The 10,000-nt window shown below is 40.9% G+C and overlaps 1 protein-coding gene across 2 annotated transcripts in view; it reads left to right on the plus strand.

The window, feature by feature from the left end:
• LOC135100854 (uncharacterized) overlaps nucleotides 1–10,000 on the plus strand; it is a 260,614-nt gene that overhangs the window by 64,979 nt on the left and 185,635 nt on the right. For both annotated transcript variants that reach the window (XM_064004348.1, XM_064004349.1), the window contains exon 2: nucleotides 2,448–2,489. The gene's annotated coding sequence lies outside the window, so the exon portion shown is untranslated. The remainder of the gene's footprint in view (nucleotides 1–2,447; nucleotides 2,490–10,000) is intronic.

Raw genomic sequence — 10,000 nt, forward strand, 5'->3', positions numbered from 1 at the left:
GTTTTACTCTTTTCTGTTTTAGTTATTTTTTTTTGCTCGTCTGTCTGTCTGTCTGTCTCACTTTTGTTCTAATCGTCTGTATGTGTGTCTCCGTATGTTTGCGTATTTCTCTCTCTCTCTCTCTCTCTCTCTCTCTCTCTCTCTCTCTCTCTCTCTCTCTCTCTCTCTCTCTCTCTCTCTCTCTCTCTCTCTCTCTCTCTCTCAATGGCCCTTTTACTAATTATCCCTCAACTTTTTTACCTCGTTAGTTCCTCTCATATTCTAATTGGTTTCGCTGTTTTTCAATCCTTCAATCCTTTAATCTTTTTATTCGTTATTTTTTTTTTGTCTCACCTTCCTTTCCTTTCCTTTATTTCTTATTTCTCTCTCTTTTCCTCCTCCAGCTGTTCTTTTCCTCTTTCACCTTGCTTTCTTCGTTCTTCTTCTTCTTCGTTCTTCTTCTTCTTCTTCTTCTTCTTCTTCTCCTCCTCCTCCTCTTCCTCGTGTCTTCCTCCTCCCGTCTTGAAGTTATTCGGTACATTGCTATCTTTTCTCTCTCTCTCTCTCTCTCTCTCTCTCTCTCTCTCTCTCTCTCTCTCTCTCTCTCTCTCTCTCTCTCTCTCTCTCTCTCTCCCCACTCCTGTACCAACGTTTATGTCCCTCCTCGCCCCTTCCTCTTGCCCCTCCCCTCCCCTCCACGGCGGCAGGTCCTTGAGTTAAAACGCTTGCTCAAGGGTTAAAGAAAAGAATGATTTGCCTATGTTGTTTCTCTGCCTCTTTGTGTGTGTGTGTGTGTGTGTCTTTGTTGTCTTGTTATGGGCTTTGTTATATGTTGTGTGTGTCTGTATGTAGGTGTGTGTTGGGGAGGAGGAGGAGGAGGAGGAGGAGGAGGAGGATAAAGCGTTCTGTGTGTGTGTGTGTGTGTGTGTGTGTGTGTGTGTGTGTGTGTGTGTGTGTGTGTGTCTGGGAGGGTTTGTTCTACGTGTGTGGCTGTGTTTGTGGTGCTATGTTTTGTCTGTCTGTCTGTCTGTCTGTCTGTCTGTCTGTCTGTCTCTTTTTCGGTGTGTCTGTCTGTACGTCTGTCTCTTCGTTCGTATTTTTTTTTTTCGTCTTTGATTTCCTTGATTTATTTTTTTGTCTTGATTTCTTTTCGTTGTTTTCTCCACTCGTTTGTTTTGTGTTTATCTTTTCATTTCCCTCAACTTTTACCGTGACACGAGAAAATAAAAGCTTCTTTAAGAGACTTTTCATGCCTCTGTTTTGTATGATTTAGTTTCTCCGTCGGTGTCTGTCTGTCTGTCCGTCTGTCTGTCTGTGTGTCTGTCTGCTGGTCTGTTTCTTTGTTTTTGTATCTGTCAATTTGTTTGTTTGTCTGTCGGGCTTTCTGTCTGTCTGTCTATCTGTCTGTCTTTGTCTGTCAGTTTCTTTCTGTCTGTCAGTTTGTCTTTCTGTCTGTCTGTCTCTTTCTTTGTGTTTGTCAGTTTGCCTGTCTGTCGGTCTTTCCTTCTCTATGTTTCTGCCTGTCTCTGTCTATTCCGTTCGTTTGTCTATATGTCTTTCTGTGTCAATGTATAACTCCATCTCATCTCTTTACCCGAGCAATGCAGCTTTTCAATAAATATTTCTTGTCAAGGTCAGACCATCTTTTGAGTTTATTAAGAAAAAAGATTTTTATGGGTTTTGTAAGCAGTTCCATGGAAATTTTGTTTTAATATGACGGAAAGAGTTTCATAGAAGTAATTTCAGTGCGCTTATTTTTTTTTCCTTTGTCTGACGCCTTATTGAATGTTCTCACGCCCTCAGTTGCCGGGCCATCTCACCTGATTGTGCATTCAGTGTCTGAGCTGCTTTTAGATACTAATACTCTGCTCTTCGTTGCATTCACCTTTAAGTTTTACGTTTTCCTACATTTGCAAACCCAATTTAACCTCGCAGCTTCTGCTCACTCTGGCTTGGTAAGACTGTATCATCTGAAACCTAAGGCATAGATGATCTCCAAGGCTTCCTCAGCTTCTTATCAGTAGTCTTTCTATATTTCTTTCATGATCCCATTCTTATATTATATATATATATATATATATATATATATATATATATATATATATATATATATATATATATATATATATATATATATATATATATATATATATTGAGCAGCCAAAGCGATGTATCGTACGAATATGTTTGACTCCACTGATCTGATCATGTGATGACAAACCTCTCACAAGTCGGTCGCCACTCGCACTGCTACCTTTGTAACCTTGTGAAGCTTTATTTATGTGACTGTGTTCATCTTCACTTCGGTAATTATTCCCTACGCAGGCGTTTTAGTTCTCATAATCTAACGTAATTTTCACTTTTATATTTTTTGGTGTGGTTCATATAATTCAACGTGTAATTTTTACTATTGTATGTTTTGTGTGCAGGCATTTTGGTTCATACAAGTTAGCATTTTTTCCCTCCAGATGCTGCAAGACGTATTCGGGACAAGGAAGGACATTCAGAGAGTGAGTATTGTGTATTCTTTGTTTTCCCGGGACCCTCGCCATCTTCTGTCACGCAGGCCACCCAGCGTCATGGTGAACTAAGCTTTGTCGCCACCCACACCCTGACCCTCACCCTCGCGCGCCGCACACCCACGCGGCGATAACCTTAGTCCGGGGATCGGCCAGGCGGGATGAATGACCACCAATGGGATAAAGATGGAAATTTTGTAGCCACTGAATGCTCGACGAACATAAAAATAAAACTGCGTACAGAATCGAAATAATTTTGTCATGGTTTTTTATTCATGATTCATATATCAAGCACAAATTTAATCCAAAACTCGCGAGCTTGATGTCTTTTTATACCAGTGGATTGTGGAGTGATACAGTCGTGGTCACAAGTGGATCAATATTTCTCCATCACTTCCACTGTATTTTGTGTTCTGTCTTCGTGTAAAGTCCTCTGGCCGGCTGACATTCTCCCAAGAAAAGCTGACAGGTGGTAGATTCAAAGTGGATCAAAGGACTTGCGATTGACGGAAAGCACCAAACACGCTCGAAGCTACTGGTGTACGTTACTGGACTGCTGAAAGCGCTTCCTGACACCTGCGTCACTTGAAGCAATGCCTCGAAACACAATGCTATTCAGCCCTCTCCGCGGCGTCGATAAACTTTTAAGATCGAAAAAAAAAAAATCAAAATAAATAAAAAAATACAAAAATATAATAAAAATAAATAAATAAATAAATAAAACAAGTAAATAAATGAAAAAAAAAATCAAATAAAAAATAATTGATTTGTCTGTTTCGTTTTTCGTTTTTTTTCTTCTTCGTGTCTAAGTGGGAGTCTTAAGGCAGAGAAAGCTGTTCGAGAGCACTGTCTTTGCTGATTTGTGCTTCTTCTGTTTTGAGAAGTTTCTATTTATTTATCTACTTATTCAAGCATTAATCTATTTTTTTATCATTGTTCTTAACTATATTTTATTCTGTTTCTTCTCTTCTATTTTCATATTACATGTATTATTCCTCTTTGTTCTTTGTTCCTTTGTGTATTAACTTGATGGCAGTGGCTCCACATCTTTCTATTTATTTATCTATTTATTCAAACATTAATCTATATTCTATTACTGTTCTTAACTATATATTATTCTGTTTGTTCTCTTCTATTTTCATATTACTGTTTTCGGCTATGTATTATTCCGCTTTGTTCTTTTCGTGTTCCTTTGTGTTCCTTTGTGTATTAACTTGATGGCATTGGCTCTACGTCAAGCCCACCTGGCTATTACCAGACTCGTGAGCTTCATTAACGCCGCTTTCCCAGTTGTATAATCATCATTTATCGCACATTAGTCCATAAATATGAAATCTGTGAGAAATCGCATAACGTCACGTCTGGTCTTAGAGTACTATAGTTGGCAAGCAGGTGGAGGTAAACGTCTGGACAAAGCATAACTCAGGTTTTGTTTGTATATTTATTTGTTTTTTTTATCTGTTTATGGTATTTGTTTATTAATTCATTTATTAGTTTGATTTATTTTACGTGGAGGTGGGGCTGGCCAAGATATAAATAGGTTTTAAAAAGTTCGTTGAATTCCCCCATCTCTCTCTCTCTCTCTCTCTCTCTCTCTCTCTCTCTCTCTCTCTCTCTCTCTCTCTCTCTCTCTCTCTCTCTCTCTCCCCCTGTGCGGATGAACGTGTGTTTGTGTGTGTGTTTATGTTGTGCCTGTGCTCGCGTATCAACATTACCTCTTACTTATGACACACTCACTTCCCTACCTAGCTATCTACCAACCAACTTACTTTTTACAAACTTCATTATTTTTCACCTTACCTGTGATTGGCGTCCCCTTCGTCGCGCTAAAAACACCATCTGACCTTCGTATTTTTCCCCCTGCACATGCACCTCGCGTCATTTTCACCTTCATGGAGGCGATGCAGTGGTGTGTAAGTAAAATCCTGCGGCGTTGTGTCTTTTCCTTATGGTCCTCGCACGGCGTCTAGTGCGGGGGAGTGAGTGACAGTGATGAGGCGTCCCTGTGAGCTGCTTTGTTTTCTGTATTAATTCAGGAAGGAGGCGAGGCGAGGCAAAGGCAAGGACTGGCGGGGGAAAGGAGATTGGGTAGGGAGGTGGGGCAAGGAGAGGGGCAGGATTGGTTAGGTGTTTATGAGAGTTGTAGCGGTGAGAGCAAGACAAGGCAGAGAGAGAGAGAGAGAGAGAGAGAGAGAAGGAAGTGTTGCGGGTTCTGAGGGAGTGTTGTGGGTTTCGGAGAGGTGTCATAAGAGGGAAAACAAAGGAAAAAAAAATTAAGTGTTGGATTGGGAGAAGATCAGGATTTATAGTTATGATGGTTGTGGCGGTGATAGCAAGACGATAGAGGGAAAGCGGAAGTGTTGTGGGTTGTGGAGGGATTTAGGAGACGGAAAAACAATGAGAAAAATGGAAATGATAACCAAAAAATTGAAAGAATACAATGAAAAGGAAAAATATTATGAAAAAAATGTGAAAAAAATAAATAAAGAGGGAAGTGTTGTGGGTTGTGAGGGAGTGTTTAGAGAGGAAGAACTGGAAGGAAACTGAAAATATTAAGCTAAAAACTGAAAGAATATAATGATGGGAAGGGAAAATGCTATGTAAAAAATGTGAACATATTGTGGAATTTTTAAGGCACTGGAGAGGAAAACTTATGGGTTGTTAAGAAGCAGAGGAGAAAACATAGCGAGAAGACTTAAAAAAAAAAATAAGGATGTATTCTGAAAAAAAGAGGTATTTAAGAAAAAAAGTGAAAACAGTGAGTAAACTTTTTAAGAAGGATGTAATGAAAAGAGTGAAAACTATATGCGAATTGTTTTAGGCAAAAAGAAGGGAAGGAAAGATGAAGGACGGGAAGAAAGTTGCGAAGAGACAAGCAAATAGTCGAGTAAATAAGGGAGAAAATGTATGAAATAAAAGACAAGAATATGAAAAAAAAGACTGAAATATATATGGGAAATGTTGTAGGGATAAGCAGGGAAACTTATGGATGCTGGAAAAAGGAAACAAGGGGAAAACGGGCCATAGAAATAAGGATGTTATGATGAAGAGGCTGAAAACGATGTAGTGGAATTTTGTAGGTACGTGGAAAGAAAAGTTAGAGAGAGAGAGAGAGAGAGAGAGAGAGAGAGAGAGAGAGAGAGAGAGAGAGAGAGAGAGAGAGAGAGAGAGAGAACCGAACACAAATACAAAAAAAAAAACGAAAACAAAATGACACGAGAGAAAAAAAGAAAATACAGCACGAGAGGAAATATAATATACAAACGAGAGAGGGAAAAAAGTGTGAAGCAATCCATTTTTTTCTGTCGTTTGGTAAATCTGCAGTTATTCATGAAGCCTCGCAGTCAGTGGAAGCTCCTAAAGCCTAGTAAAGCCCGCTAATATATCGGCTCTCGGTCTCCCTTTCGAGGCTGTTTACTCGGCTGTCTGCATGCGGAGGGGAGCCTTGAAGACCATTATATTTTCCCTGTCATGGTTCGTCCTTCCGTGGCGGTGTGCCTGGCGTACTGCTGGAGAGAGAAAGAGAGAGAGTGAGTGTCAGAGAGAGAGAGTCAGAGTCAGTCAGTCACAATGCGTACTAACCAGATAACGATTGGCTTATTTTGACCTCGATCCGTCTCCTCTCGTCGGCACTTAACCTGAAAATCGTAGGTGACGGAAGGGTGTCACGTACGTAAGCGGGCCGTGCGCGTGTGGCTCGTTGGGGGGGATGGTGGGTGAAGAGTGACAGGTGGGAGCGGGGGAAGTGGATGGAGTGGCTGTGGCAGTAACGTAAATGTAGGACTTTTTACGTGTTTAATTTTTTCTTTATTCGATCTTTTTAGGACGCGTCACGAGGAAACTTTTAATCTTCAGATTCTAGGACACACACACACACACACACACACACACACACACACACACACACACACACACACACACACACACACACACACACGGCTAGATAAACTTGCTCTGTAATTTAAAGTTTATACAGGTGACTTCGTCTCACACCAGCCTCGAGCTGCGGTGCTGATGCCCATATCTTCCTCGGACACAGTGCGCGTGGCCCGCACCCATACCACACCGGTGATGTTCATGCCCCACGCCTGCACTGCATATGTTTTTATTTCTCGGTGCAGCAGCCACACCCAGCCCACTTCTGCATTCTGCTCAGGTCCTTCCTGCACTATAAACTTTTAGTTAATTGTCTAGTGGCATTAGCAGTGATTAATACTTGGATATTTAAACGTGTATAAATCACTCAAGGGCTGACCTCTTCTCGAGAGACAGAAATCCAGTTCACCAACTTGTGTTAATCTGGGTCAAGCATGACCCCTTAATCTCCCTGCCTGCCCTACCTTTGCTGACCAGCAGTGCAGCTCCCTCTAATGACCTCACCAATCCTGCCCCCGCTATTCACATGTAAGCGTCCCCTCATATAATCCTCATTCCTTAACCTATATCCTCTCAAACTTATCTGCACACCTGTCCCACCCCGCCTCTCGTGTTGCCTCCACCACCTCCCAGCCTCTCTCCTGTAATATCACGGCAGCGGCTGCCTTGTTGAGCCCACCTGAACTACCACGCTGACCTGCATTTTAGCTGCCCTGCCTCAATGTATAACCACCCCTACATGCATCCGCTGGAATTTTCAAAGTTAAACCCGCTCCCGAGCCAAATGCATAAACCCATAAAGATTTTACATTGTACTCCTGCACAGCCTCGCATTGCAGGAGCCCGCGCCGGCAATTACCTCTTCAATGTTTACAGGTGCGCACCAATACGGAGACTAATTTGCTTTCCCTCCTCAATACTGAAAGAAAACCAGAGACGATACAAACAGCGTTATACTCGTAATCTGCACTCCTGCACCCCTCGCCTTGCTGATGCAGGGGACCGCGGCTCAGAGAGAGAGAGAGAGAGAGAGAGAGAGAGAGAGAGAGAGAGAGAGAGAGAGAGAGAGAGAGAGAATATTATTATTGTATATATATTTGTTTACTATCACACGCAAGGTGACACTATATATATATATATATATATATATATATATATATATATATATATATATATATATATATATATATATATATATATATATATATATATATATATATATATATATAATTATATGCATATACTTACAGAAGAGAACGATAATTGAGCAAAATTGGAGTGAAGAATGTACTGAAGACTCGAGCTTATTACCATTATTACTGTTCATCCATTGCTTTGCACACGGTAACAGGCGCGAGAGTGTCAATAGGAGAGAGAGAGAGAGAGAGAGAGAGAGAGAGAGAGAGAGAGAGAGAGAGAGAGAGAGAGAGAGAGAGAGAGAGAGAGAGAGAGAGAGAGAGAGAGAGAGAGAGAGAGAGAGAGAGAGAGAGAGAGAGAGAGAGAGAGAGAGAGAGAGAGAGAGAGAGAGAGAGAGAGAGAGAGAGAGAGAGAGATCAGGTTAACTCTTGAGATAATTAAACATAAACGTGGCTTTTTTACAGCGGGCGTTGGGAGGATTTGGGTCAGGCAGGAGAGGCGGAGAGAGTGCCGGTCCAATAAGAGGGAAACGAGGTCATAATTGGTGCCCAGGATTAAAGGGGCAAAGGGAGGAGGCGCGGTAAAGCCTGTCGCTCACGCAAGCCCGCGAGCCGCACCAAAGACGAACGGTAATGGCCAATTAGCTAATTATTATGAAGACTCGTTATTTATTAGAACGTTCTCATTACTCGAAATTCTGCCGCAAAAATTATGGTGATGACGATAAAGGTGGTGGTGGTGGTGATGGTGGTGGTGATGGTGATGGTGGTGATGGTAATAATAATGATGACGGTAAGGACAATAATGATAATAATGCTGGTGATGATGATGATAATAATAATAATAATAATAATAATAATAATAATAATAATTACAACACTCTTTATCCATATTAAAAGTGTACAACTTATCAAATACATAAGCAGCTCTGGTCTCCTTAACGAGCACACTGACGTCTATCACTCAGCCAGTCCTGACACTATTCTTAGATAAATGATGAATGACTTCCCATATATTGGAAATATATAAAACTGTTAGGTGAAGCTGCCTAGTTATGGCCACATTTATGGACATTACTGGGTTAATGAGCGCACATTTCTTCGCTAATTAATTTGATTTCTTCCATAGTCATAATGCCGCCATTAAAATAATAGTGTTGATAATGGAAATTATTATTATGGCAGTAACAGTTGTAATTTACAACAGCAGCAGCAGCAACATCAACAACAACAAAAGCGGAAATACAACAGCAACAACAACAACAACAACAACAACAACATCAACAACAACATCAACATCAACCAATAACAAGAAGAAAAAAAAACTGAGATATACATATTTTTTTGGTTAGCGAAAAAAAAGAAAAAATCCCACGCACCGAACAAAGCAGCAGTAGATACATATTTTTTTGGTTAGCGAAAAAAAAAAAAAAAATTCCACGCACCGAACAAAGCAGCAGTAGAGGTTTTATGATCGAAAAAGATGAGAGAGAGAGAAAAAAAAAACGAAGAAAAATACCAGTGCAAGTTGTCACTGAAAAAAAAATGTAGTTAGATACGTATTAGTTATATCAAAGTTACGTATTTACAAGGGAGGGGGAAAAAATAGCAGTAAGATGATGAGAGACAACCCTGAGGCTCATCCGACTAATTGCTGTGGACCCCAAAAAATTGCAACGCAGATATAAATTGTTAGCCAAACCAATTGAAATTTTGCCTCTCTAGGGGAGACTTTTATTTCCATTTTTTATTTCACTAATTTCATATTTTTCTCTGGTATTGTACAGTAAAGGGAATGGGGAAAAAAAAGTGTCGGTGGGAGTGGTTGAGGTTGTACTTTGTGAGGGAGGGTGGGTGTGTGTGTGTGTGTGTGTGTGTGTGTGTGTGTGTGTTGTTGTTGTTGTTGTTATTGTTGCGGTAGTGATGATGATAGTAGTCCGAGAGAGAGAGAGAGAGAGAGAGAGAGAGAGAGAGAGAGAGAGAGAGAGAGAGAGAGAGAGAGAGAGAGAGAGAGAGAGAGAGATACATGAATGCTTAGTAACCCACAGTTACACACACACACACACACACACACACACACATGTATATAGACACACTTACATGATGAATGATGAAAGGCTGGCTGATAGACACACACAGGCAAGCAAATAGATGGAAAGGTGGAGTGATAGATTGGTGCGTGAGTGACCGATAGATATAGATAGATAAATTGACAAATAAAAGTAAATGGATAGATACAGATTTACGTACGTAGGTTCACGCTTGTACAGACAGACAAACAAACACAGAGACACACACACACCCACATCCTCCTCCCCCGCCACATACACACATTCACAGGAAGGGAGGAATACGCTCACCACTGACTCCAGGAATCAAAACAGAGGAGGGCAACGGGCAGGCAGACATACATATAGAAAGACAAGAATATAGGCAGGGAGGAGGCAGGCACAGAGACATTCCTAGAGAGAGACAGATGGACATACAAAC

This window comes from Scylla paramamosain, chromosome 5 (genome assembly GCF_035594125.1).
Source record: "Scylla paramamosain isolate STU-SP2022 chromosome 5, ASM3559412v1, whole genome shotgun sequence".
NCBI lineage: Eukaryota > Metazoa > Arthropoda > Malacostraca > Decapoda > Portunidae > Scylla > Scylla paramamosain.